This window comes from Pan paniscus, chromosome 22, assembly GCF_029289425.2.
Source record: "Pan paniscus chromosome 22, NHGRI_mPanPan1-v2.0_pri, whole genome shotgun sequence".
Lineage (NCBI taxonomy): Eukaryota > Metazoa > Chordata > Mammalia > Primates > Hominidae > Pan > Pan paniscus.
In genome coordinates, this window is record NC_073271.2 from 5095023 (window position 1) to 5109366 (window position 14344).

Consider the following 14344-nt stretch of genomic DNA (forward strand, 5'->3'; position numbering starts at 1 on the left):
TCAAAAACTACTGTAATTATATTTAATATACTGTACATAAAATATCAAAAATTAAACCAAATGTATATTATATACTGTAAATAAAATATCATCAAGTACAGTAAATATATATTACACACCCTATGTAAAATATCACAAACTTCACCAAATATATATTATAAAATTTACATAAAATATCAAAAGGACACCACTTATATCTTCTATACTGTACATAAAATATCAAAATGTACAGTAAATATATTTCATATATTGTATATATAATATTAACTAAAAGTACACCAAATACATTTTATATACTGTAAATAAATTATCAAAAATTACAGTAAATATATATTACATACTGTATATAAAATATCAAAAAGTACACCATATATGTGTTATATATACTGTAAATAAACTATCAAAGACTACAGTAATTATATTTAATATACTGTACATAAAATATCAAAAATTACACCAAATGTATATTATTTACTGTAAATAAAATATCAAAAATTACAGTAAATATATATTACACACCCTATGTAAAATATCAAAAACTACACCAAATATCTATTATAAAATTCACATAAAATATGAAAAGGACACCAAATATTTATTATATACTGTACATAAAATATCAAAATGTACAGTAAATATATTTCATATAGTGTACATATAATATTAACTAAAAGTACACCAAATGCATTTTATATACTGTAAATAAAATATCAAAAAGTACAGTAAACATATATTACATACTGTACATAAAATATCAAAAAGTACACCAAATATGTGTTATATATACTGTAAATATCAAAAACTACAGTAATCATATTCAATGTACTGTATATAAAATATCAAGAATTACACCAAATATAAATTAAATACTGTAAATAAAATATCAAAAAGGACAGTAAATATATACTACACACCCTATGTAAAATATCAAAAATTACACCAAATATATATTATATAATTTACATAGAATATAAAAAGGACACCAAATATATCTTATATATTGTACATAAAATATCAAAAAGTACAGTATATATATTTCATACATTGTACATATATTATTAACTAAAAGTACACCAAATACATTTTGTATACTGAAAATAAAATATCAAAAAGTACAGTAAATCTATATTACATACTGTACATAAAATATCAAAAAGTACACCAAATATGTGTTATATATACTGTAAATAAACTATCAAAAACTACAGTAATTATATTTAATATACTGTACATAAAATATCAAAAATTACACCAAAGGAATGTTATTTACTGTAAATAAAATATCAAAAAGTACAGTAAATATATCTTACACTCCCTATGTAAAATATCACAATCTACACCAAATATATATTATATAATTTACATAAAATATCAAAAGGACACCAAATATATCTTATATAGTGTACATAAAATATCAAAATGTACAGTAAATATATTTCCTATATTGTACATATAATATTAACTGAAAGTACACCAAATACATTTTATATACTGTAAATAAAATATCAAAAATACAATAAATATATATTACATACTGTACATAAAATATCAAAAAGTACACCAAATATGTGTAATATATACTGTAAATAAACTATCAAAACTACACTAATTATATTTAATATACTGTACATAAAATATCAAAAATTACACCAAATATATATTATTTACTGTAAAGAAAATACCAAAAAGTACAGTAAATATATATTACACACCCTATGTAAAATATCACAAACTACACCAAATATATATTATATAATTTACATAAAATATCAAAAGGACACCAAATATACCTTATATACTGAACATGAAATATCAAAAAGTACAGTAAATATATTTCATATATTGTACATATAATATTAACTAAATGTACACCAAATACATTTTATATACTGTAAATAAAATATCAAAATTACAGTAAATATATATTACATTCAGTACATAAAATATCAAAAAGTACACCAAATATGTGTTATATATACTGTAAATAAACTATCAAAAACTGCAGTAATTATGTTTAATATACTGTACATAAAATATCAAAAATTACACCAAATGTATATTATTTACTGTAAATAAAATATCAAAAAGTACAGTAAATATATCTTACACACCCTATGTAAAATATCACAATCTACACCAAATATATATTATATAATTTACATAAAATATCAAAAGGACACCAAATATATCTTATATAGTGTATATAAAATATCAAAATGTACAGTAAATGTATTTCATATATTGTACATATAATATTAACTAAAAGTACACCAAATACATTTTATATACAGTAAATAAAATATCAAAAAGTACAGTAAATATGTATTACATACTGTACATAAAATATCAAAAAGTACACCATATATGTGTAATATATACTGTAAATAAACTATCAAAAACTACTGTAATTATATTTAATATACTGTACATAAAATATCAAAAATTAAACCAAATGTATATTATATACTGTAAATAAAATATCATCAAGTACAGTAAATATATATTACACACCCTATGTAAAATATCACAAACTTCACCAAATATATATTATAAAATTTACATAAAATATCAAAAGGACACCACTTATATCTTCTATACTGTACATAAAATATCAAAATGTACAGTAAATATATTTCATATATTGTATATATAATATTAACTAAAAGTACACCAAATACATTTTATATACTGTAAATAAATTATCAAAAATTACAGTAAATATATATTACATACTGTATATAAAATATCAAAAAGTACACCATATATGTGTTATATATACTGTAAATAAACTGTCAAAGACTACAGTAATTATATTTAATATACTGTACATAAAATATCAAAAATTACACCAAATGTATATTATTTACTGTAAATAAAATATCAAAAATTACAGTAAATATATATTACACACCCTATGTAAAATATCAAAAACTACACCAAATATCTATTATAAAATTCACATAAAATATCAAAAGGACACCAAATATTTATTATATATTGTATATAAAATATCAAAATGTACAGTAAATATATTTCATATAGTGTATATATAATATTAACTAAAAGTACACCAAATACATTTCATATACTGGAAATAAAATATCAAAAAGTACAGTAAATATATATTACATACTGTACATAAAATATCAAAAAGTACACCAAATATGTGTTATATATACTGTGAATAAACTATCAAATATACAGTAATTATATATAATATACTGTACAAAAAATATCAAAAATTACACCAAATGTATATTATATACTGTAAATAAAATATCAAAAAGTACAGTAAATATATATGGCATACCCTATGTAAAATATCAAAAACTACACCAAATATATATTATATAATTTACAGAAAATATCAAAAGGACACCAAATATATATTCTATACTGTACACAAAATATCAAAAAGTACAGTAAATATATTTCATATATCTTACATATAATATTAACTAAAAGTACACCAAATGCATTTTATATACTGTAAATAAAATATCAAAAAGTACAGTAAACATAAATTACATACTGTACATAAAATATCAAAAAGTACACCAAATATGTGTTATATATACTGTAAATATCAAAAACTACAGTAATCATATTCAATGTACTGTATATAAAATATCAAAAATTACACCAAATATAAATTAAATACTGTAAATAAAATATCAAAAAGGACAGTAAATATATACTACACACCCTATGTAAAATATCAAAAATTACACCAAATATATATTATATAATTTACATAGAATATAAAAAGGACACCAAATATATCTTATTGTACATAAAATATCAAAAAGTACAGTATATATATTTCATACATTGTACATATATTATTAACTAAAAGTACACCAAATACATTTTGTATACTGAAAATAAAATATCAAAAAGTACAGTAAATCTATATTACATACTGTACATAAAATTTCAAAAAGTACACCAAATATGTGTTATATATACTGTAAATAAACTATCAAAAACTACAGTAATTATATTTAATATACTGTACATAAAATATCAAAAATTACACCAAAGGAATGTTATTTACTGTAAATAAAATATCAAAAAGTACAGTAAATATATCTTACACTCCCTATGTAAAATATCACAATCTACACCAAATATATATTATATAATTTACATAAAATATCTAAAGGACACCAAATATATCTTATATAGTGTACATAAAATATCAAAATGTACAGTAAATATATTTCCTATATTGTACATATAATATTAACTGAAAGTACACCAAATACATTTTATATACTGTAAATAAAATATCAAAAATACAGTAAATATATATTACATACTGTACATAAAATATCAAAAAGTACACCAAATATGTGTAATATATACTGTAAATAAACTATCAAAACTACACTAATTATATTTAATATACTGTACATAAAATATCAAAAATTACACCAAATATATATTATTTACTGTAAAGAAAATACCAAAAAGTACAGTAAATATATATTACACACCCTATGTAAAATATCACAAACTACACCAAATATATATTATATAATTTACATAAAATATCAAAAGGACACCAAATATACCTTATATACTGAACATGAAATATCAAAAAGTACAGTAAATATATTTCATATATTGTACATATAATATTAACTAAAAGTACACCAAATACATTTTATATACTGTAAATAAATTATCAAAAGTACAGTAAATATATATTACATTCAGTACATAAAATATCAAAAAGTACACCAAATATGTGTTATATATACTGTAAAAAAACTATCAAAAACTGCAGTAATTATATTTAATATACTGCACATAAAATATCAAAAATTACACCAAATGTATATTATTTACTGTAAATAAAATATCAAAAACTACAGTAAATATATCTTACACACCCTATGTAAAATAACACAAAGTACACCAAATATATATTATATAATTTACATAAAATATCAAAAGGACACCAAATATACCTTATATACTGAACATGAAATATCAAAATGTACAGTAAATATATTTCATATATTGTACATATAATATTAACTAAAAGTACACCAAATACATTTTATATACTGTAAATAAAATATCAAAAGTACAGTAAATATATCATACATTCTGTACATAAAATATCAAAAAGTACACCAAATATGTGTTATATATACTGTAAATAAACTATCAAAAACTGCAGTAATTATGTTTAATATACTGTACATAAAATATCAAAAATTACACCAAATGTATATTATTTACTGTAAATAAAATATCAAAAAGTACAGTAAATATATCTTACACACCCTATGTAAAATATCACAATCTACACCAAATATATATTATATAATTAACATAAAATATCAAAAGGACACCAAATATATCTTATATACTGTACATAAAATATCAAAATTACAGTAAATAGATTTCATATATTGTACATATAATGTTAACTAAAAGTACACCAAATACATTTTATATACTGTAAATAAAATATCAAAAAGTACAGTAAATATATATTACACACCCTATGTAAAATATCACAAACTTCACCAAATATATATTATATAATTTACATAAAATATCAAAAGGACACCAAATATATCTTCTATACTGTACATAAAATATCAAAAGTTACAGTAAATATATTTCATATATTGTATATATAATATTAACTAAAAGTACACCAAATACATTTTATATACTGTAAATAAATTATCAAAAATTACAGTAAATATATATTACATACTGTACATAAAATATCAAAAAGTACACAAAATATGTGTTATATATACTGTAAATAAACTATCAAAACTACACTAATTATATTTAATATACTGTACATAAAATATCAAAAATTACACCAAATATATATTATTTACTGTAAAGAAAATACCAAAAAGTACAGTAAATATATATTACACACCCTATGTAAAATATCACAAACTACACCAAATATATATTATATAATTTACATAAAATATCAAAAGGACACCAAATATATCTTATATACTGAACATGAAATATCAAAATTTACAGTAAATATATTTCATATATTGTACATATAATATTAACTAAAAGTACACCAAATACATTTTATATACTGTAAATTAAATATCAAAATGTACAGTAAATATATATTACATTCTGTTCATAAAATATCAAAAAGTACACCAAATTTGTGTTTTATATACTGTAAATAAACTATCAAAAACTGCAGTAATTATATTTAATATACTGTGCATAAAATATCAAAAATTAAACCAAATGTATATTATTTACTGTAAATAAAATATCAAAAAGTACAGTAAATATATCTTACACACCCTATGTAAAATATCACAATCTACACCAAATATATATTATATAATTTACATTAAATATCAAAAGGACACCAAATATATCTTATATACTGTACATAAAATATCAAAATTACAGTAAATATATTTCATATATTGTACATATAATGTTAACTAAAAGTACACCAAATATATTTTATATAGTGTAAATAAAATATCAAAATGTACAGTAAATATATATTACACACCCTATGTAAAATATCACAATCTACACCAAATTTATATTATGTAATTTACATAAAATATCAAAAGGACACCATATATACCTTATATGCTGAACATAAAATATCAAAATGTACCGTATATATATTTCATATATTGTACATATAATATTAACTAAAAGTACACCAAATACATTTTATATACTGTAAATAAAATATCAAATAGTAGAGTAAATATATATTACATACTGTACATAAAATATCAAAAAGTACACCAAATATGTGTAATATATACTGTAAATAAACTATCAAATCCACAGTAATCATATTCAATGTACTGTATATAAAATATCAAAAATTACACCAAATATAAATTAAATACTGTAAATGAAATATCAAAAAGGACAGTAAATATATACTACACACCCTATGTAAAATATCAAAAATTACACCAAATATATATTATATAATTTACATAGAATATAAAAAGGACACCAAATATATCTTATATATTGTACATAAAATATCAAAAAGTACAGTATATATATTTCATACATTGTACATATATTATTAACTAAAAGTACACCAAATACATTTTGTATACTGAAAATAAAATATCAAAAAGTACAGTAAATCTATATTACATACTGTACATAAAATATCAAAAAGTACACCAAATATGTGTTATATATACTGTAAATAAACTATCAAAAACTACAGTAATTATATTTAATATACTGTACATAAAATATCAAAAATTACACCAAAGGAATGTTATTTACTGTAAATAAAATATCAAAAAGTACAGTAAATATATCTTACACTCCCTATGTAAAATATCACAATCTACACCAAATATATATTATATAATTTACATAAAATATCAAAAGGACACCAAATATATCTTATATAGTGTACATAAAATATCAAAATGTACAGTAAATATATTTCCTATATTGTACATATAATATTAACTGAAAGTACACCAAATACATTTTATATACTGTAAATAAAATATCAAAAATACAGTAAATATATATTACATACTGTACATAAAATATCAAAAAGTACACCAAATATGTGTAATATATACTGTAAATAAACTATCAATACTACACTAATTATATTTAATATACTGTACATAAAATATAAAAAATTACACCAAATATATATTATTTACTGTAAAGAAAATACCAAAAAGTACAGTAAATATATATTACACACCCTATGTAAAATATCACAAACTACACCAAATATATATTATATAATTTACATAAAATATCAAAAGGACACCAAATATACCTTATATACTGAACATGAAATATCAAAAAGTACAGTACATATATTTCATATATTGTACATATAATATTAACTAAAAGTACACCAAATACATTTTATATACTGTAAATAAAATATCAAAATTACAGTAAATATATATTACTTTCAGTACATAAAATATCAAAAAGTACACCAAATATGTGTTATATATACTGTAAATAAACTATCAAAAACTGCAGTAATTATGTTTAATATACTGTACATAAAATATTAAAAATTACACCAAATGTATATTATTTACTGTAAATAAAATATCAAAAAGTACAGTAAATATATCTTACACACCCTATGTAAAATATCACAATCTACACCAAATACATATTATATAATTTACATAAAATATCAAAAGGACACCAAATATATCTTATATAGTGTACATAAAATATCAAAATGTACAGTAAATATATTTCATATATTGTACATATAATATTAACTAAAAGTACACCAAATACATTTTATATACAGTAAATAAAATATCAAAAAGTACAGTAAATATGTATTACATACTGTACATAAAATATCAAAAAGTACACCATATATGTGTAATATATACTGTAAATAAACTATCAAAAACTACTGTAATTATATTTAATATACTGTACATAAAATATCAAAAATTAAACCAAATGTATATTATATACTGTAAATAAAATATCATCAAGTACAGTAAATATATATTACACACCCTATGAAAAATATCACAAACTTCACCAAATATATATTATAAAATTTACATAAAATATCAAAAGGACACCACTTATATCTTCTATACTGTACATAAAATATCAAAATGTACAGTAAATATATTTCATATATTGTATATATAATATTAACTAAAAGTACACCAAATACATTTTATATACTGTAAATAAATTATCAAATTTACAGTAAATATATATTACATACTGTATATAAAATATCAAAAAGTACACCATATATGTGTTATATATACTGTAAATAAACTATCAAAGACTACAGTAATTATATTTAATATACTGTACATAAAATATCAAAAATTACACCAAATGTATATTATTTACTGTAAATAAAATATCAAAAATTACAGTAAATATATATTACACACCCTATGTAAAATATCAAAAACTACACCAAATATCTATTATAAAATTCACATAAAATATGAAAAGGACACCAAATATTTATTATATACTGTACATAAAATATCAAAATGTACAGTAAATATATTTCATATAGTGTACATATAATATTAACTAAAAGTACACCAAATGCATTTTATATACTGTAAATAAAATATCAAAAAGTACAGTAAACATATATTACATACTGTACATAAAATATCAAAAAGTACACCAAATATGTGTTATATATACTGTAAATATCAAAAACTACAGTAATCATATTCAATGTACTGTATATAAAGTATCAAAAATTACACCAAATATAAATTAAATACTGTAAATAAAATATCAAAAAGGACAGTAAATATATACTACACACCCTATGTAAAATATCAAAAATTACACCAAATATATATTATATAATTTACATAGAATATAAAAAGGACACCAAATATATCTTATATATTGTACATAAAATATCAAAAAGTACAGTATATATATTTCATACATTGTACATATATTATTAACTAAAAGTACACCAAATACATTTTGTATACTGAAAATAAAATATCAAAAAGTACAGTAAATCTATATTACCTACTGTACATAAAATATCAAAAAGTACACCAAATATGTGTTATATATACTGTAAATAAACTATCAAAAACTACAGTAATTATATTTAATATACTGTACATAAAATATCAAAAATTACACCAAAGGAATGTTATTTACTGTAAATAAAATATCAAAAAGTACAGTAAATATATCTTACACTCCCTATGTAAAATATCACAATCTACACCAAATATATATTATATAATTTACATAAAATATCAAAAGGACACCAAATATATCTTATATAGTGTACATAAAATATCAAAATGTAGAGTAAATATATTTCCTATATTGTACATATAATATTAACTGAAAGTACACCAAATACATTTTATATACTGTAAATAAAATATCAAAAATACAGTAAATATATATTACATACTGTACATAAAATATCAAAAAGTACACCAAATATGTGTAATATATACTGTAAATAAACTATCAAAACTACACTAACTATATTTAATATACTGTACATAAAATATCAAAAATTACACCAAATATATATTATTTACTGTAAAGAAAATACCAAAAAGTACAGTAAATATATATTACACACCCTATGTAAAATATCACAAACTACACCAAATATATATTATATAATTTACATAAAATATCAAAAGGACACCAAATATACCTTATATACTGAACATGAAATATCAAAAAGTACAGTAAATATATTTCATATATTGTACATATAATATTAACTAAAAGTACACCAAATACATTTTATATACTGTAAATAAAATATCAAAAGTACAGTAAATATATATTACATTCAGTACATAAAATATCAAAAAGTACACCAAATATGTGTTATATATAGTGTAAAAAAACTATCAAAAACTGCAGTAATTATATTTAATGTACTGTACATAAAATATCAAAAATTACACCAAATGTATATTATTTACTGTAAATAAAATATCAAAAAGTACAGTAAATATATCTTACACACCCTATGTAAAATATCACAAAGTACACCAAATATATATTATATAATTTACATAAAATATCAAAAGGACACCAAATATAACTTATATGCTGAACATGAAATATCAAAATGTACAGTAAATATATTTCATATATTGTACATATAATATTAACTAAAAGTACACCAAATACATTTTATATACTGTAAATAAAATATCAAAAGTACAGTAAGTATATCATACATTCTGTACATAAAATATCAAAAAGTACACCAAATATGTGTTATATATACTGTAAATAAACTATCAAAAACTGCAGTAATTATGTTTAATATACTGTACATAAAATATCAAAAATTACACCAAATGTATATTATTTACTGTAAATAAAATATCAAAAAGTACAGTAAATATATCTTACACACCCTATGTAAAATATCACAATCTACACCAAATATATATTATATAATTTACATAAAATATCAAAAGGACACCAAATATATCTTCTATACTGTACATAAAATATCAAAATTACAGTAAATAGATTTCATATATTGTACATATAATGTTAACTAAAAGTACACCAAATACATTTTATATACTGTAAATAAAATTACAAAATGTACAGTAAATATATATTACACACCCTATGTAAAATATCACAAACTTCACCAAATATATATTATATAATTTACATAAAATATCAAAAGGACACCAAATATATCTTCTATACTGTACATAAAATATCAAAATGTACAGTAAATATATTTCATATATTGTATATATAATATTAACTAAAAGTACACCAAATACATTTTATATACTGTAAATAAATTATCAAAAATTACAGTAAATATATATTACATACTGTACATAAAATATCAAAAAGTACACCAAATATGTGTTATATATACTGTAAAGAAACTATCAAAACTACACTAATTATATTTAATATACTGTACATAAAATATCAAAAATTACACCAAATATATATTATTTACTGTAAAGAAAATACCAAAAAGTACAGTAAATATATATTACACACCCTATGTAAAATATCACAAACTACACCAAATATATATTATATAATTTACATAAAATATCAAAAGGACACCAAATATATCTTATATACTGAACATGAAATATCAAAATGTACAGTAAATATATTTCATATATTGTACATATAATATTAACTAAAAGGACACCAAATACATTTTATATACTGTAAATTAAATATCAAAATGTACAGTAAATATATATTACATTCTGTTCATAAAATATCAAAAAGTACACCAAATTTGTGTTTTATATACTGTAAATAAACTATCAAAAACTGCAGTAATTATATTTAATATACTGTACATAAAATATCAAAAATTAAACCAAATGTATATTATTTACTGTAAATAAAATATCAAAAAGTACAGTAAATATATCTTACACACCCTATGTAAAATATCACAAAGTACACCAAATATATATTATATAATTTACATAAAATATCAAAAGGACACCAAATATACCTTATATACTGAACATGAAATATCAAAATGTACAGTAAATATATTTCATATATTGTACATATAATATTAACTAAAAGTACAACAAATACATTTTATATACTGTAAATAAAATATCAAAAGTACAGTAAATATATCATACATTCTGTACATAAAATATCAAAAAGTACACCAAATATGTGTTATATATACTGTAAATAAACTATCAAAAACTGCAGTAATTATGTTTAATATACTGTACATAAAATATCAAAAATTACACCAAATGTATATTATTTATTGTAAATAAAATATCAAAAAGTACAGTAAATATATCTTACACACCCTATGTAAAATATCACAATCTACACCAAATATATATTATATAATTTACATAAAATATCAAAAGGACACCAAATATATCTTATATACTGTACATAAAATATCAAAATTACAGTAAATAGATTTCATATATTGTACATATAATGTTAACTAAAAGTACACCAAATACATTTTATATACTGTAAATAAAATATCAAAAAGTACAGTAAATATATATTACACACCCTATGTAAAATATCACAAACTTCACCAAATATATATTATATAATTTACATAAAATATCAAAAGGACACCAAATATATCTTCTATACTGTACATAAAATATCAAAATGTACAGTAAATATATTTCATATATTGTATATATAATATTAACTAAAAGTACACCAAATACATTTTATATACTGTAAATAAATTATCAAAAATTACAGTAAATATATATTACATACTGTACATAAAATATCAAAAAGTACACCAAATATGTGTTATATATACTGTAAATAAACTATCAAAACTACACTAATTATATTTAATATACTGTACATAAAATATCAAAAATTACACCAAATATATATTATTTACTGTAAAGAAAATACCAAAAAGTACAGTAAATATGTATTACACATCCTATGTAAAATATCACAAACTACACCAAATATATATTATATAATTTACATAAAATATCAAAAGGACACCAAATATATCTTATATACTGAACATGAAATATCAAAATGTACAGTAAATATATTTCATATATTGTACATATAATATTAACTAAAAGTACACCAAATACATTTTATATACTGTAAATTAAATATCAAAATGTACAGTAAATATATATTACATTCTGTTCATAAAATATCAAAAAGTACACCAAATTTGTGTTTTATATACTGTAAATAAACTATCAAAAACTGCAGTAATTATATTTAATATACTGTACATAAAATATCAAAAATTAAACCAAATGTATATTATTTACTGTAAATAAAATATCAAAAAGTACAGTAAATATATCTTACACACCCTATGTAAAATATCACAATCTACACCAAATATATATTATATAATTTACATTAAATATCAAAAGGACACCAAATATATCTTATATACTGTACATAAAATATCAAAATTACAGTAAATATATTTCATATATTGTACATATAATGTTAACTAAAAGTACACCAAATATATTTTATATAGTGTAAATAAAATATCAAAATGTACAGTAAATATATATTACACACCCTATGTAAAATATCACAATCTACACCAAATTTATATTATGTAATTTCCATAAAATATCAAAAGGACACCATATATACCTTATATGCTGAACATAAAATATCAAAATGTACCGTATATATATTTCATATATTGTACATATAATATTAACTAAAAGTACACCAAATACATTTTATATACAGTAAATAAGATATCAAAAAGTACAGTAAATATGTATTACATACTGTACATAAAATATCAAAAAGTACACCATATATGTGTAATATATACTGTAAATAAACTATCAAAAACTACTGTAATTATATTTAATATACTGTACATAAACTATCAAAAATTAAACCAAATGTATATTATATACTGTAAATAAAATATCATCAAGTACAGTAAATATATATTACACACCCTATGTAAAATATCACAAACTTCACCAAATATATATTATAAAATTTACATAAAATATCAAAAGGACACCACTTATATCTTCTATACTGTACATAAAATACCAAAATGTACAGTAAATATATTTCATATATTGTATATATAATATTAACTAAAAGTACACCAAATACATTTTATATACTGTAAATAAATTATCAAAAATTACAGTAAATATATATTACATAATGTATATAAAATATCAAAAAGTACACCATATAGGTGTTATATATACTGTAAATAAACTATCAAAGACTACAGTAATTATATTTAATATACTGTACATAAAATATCAAAAATTACACCAAATGTATATTATTTACTGTA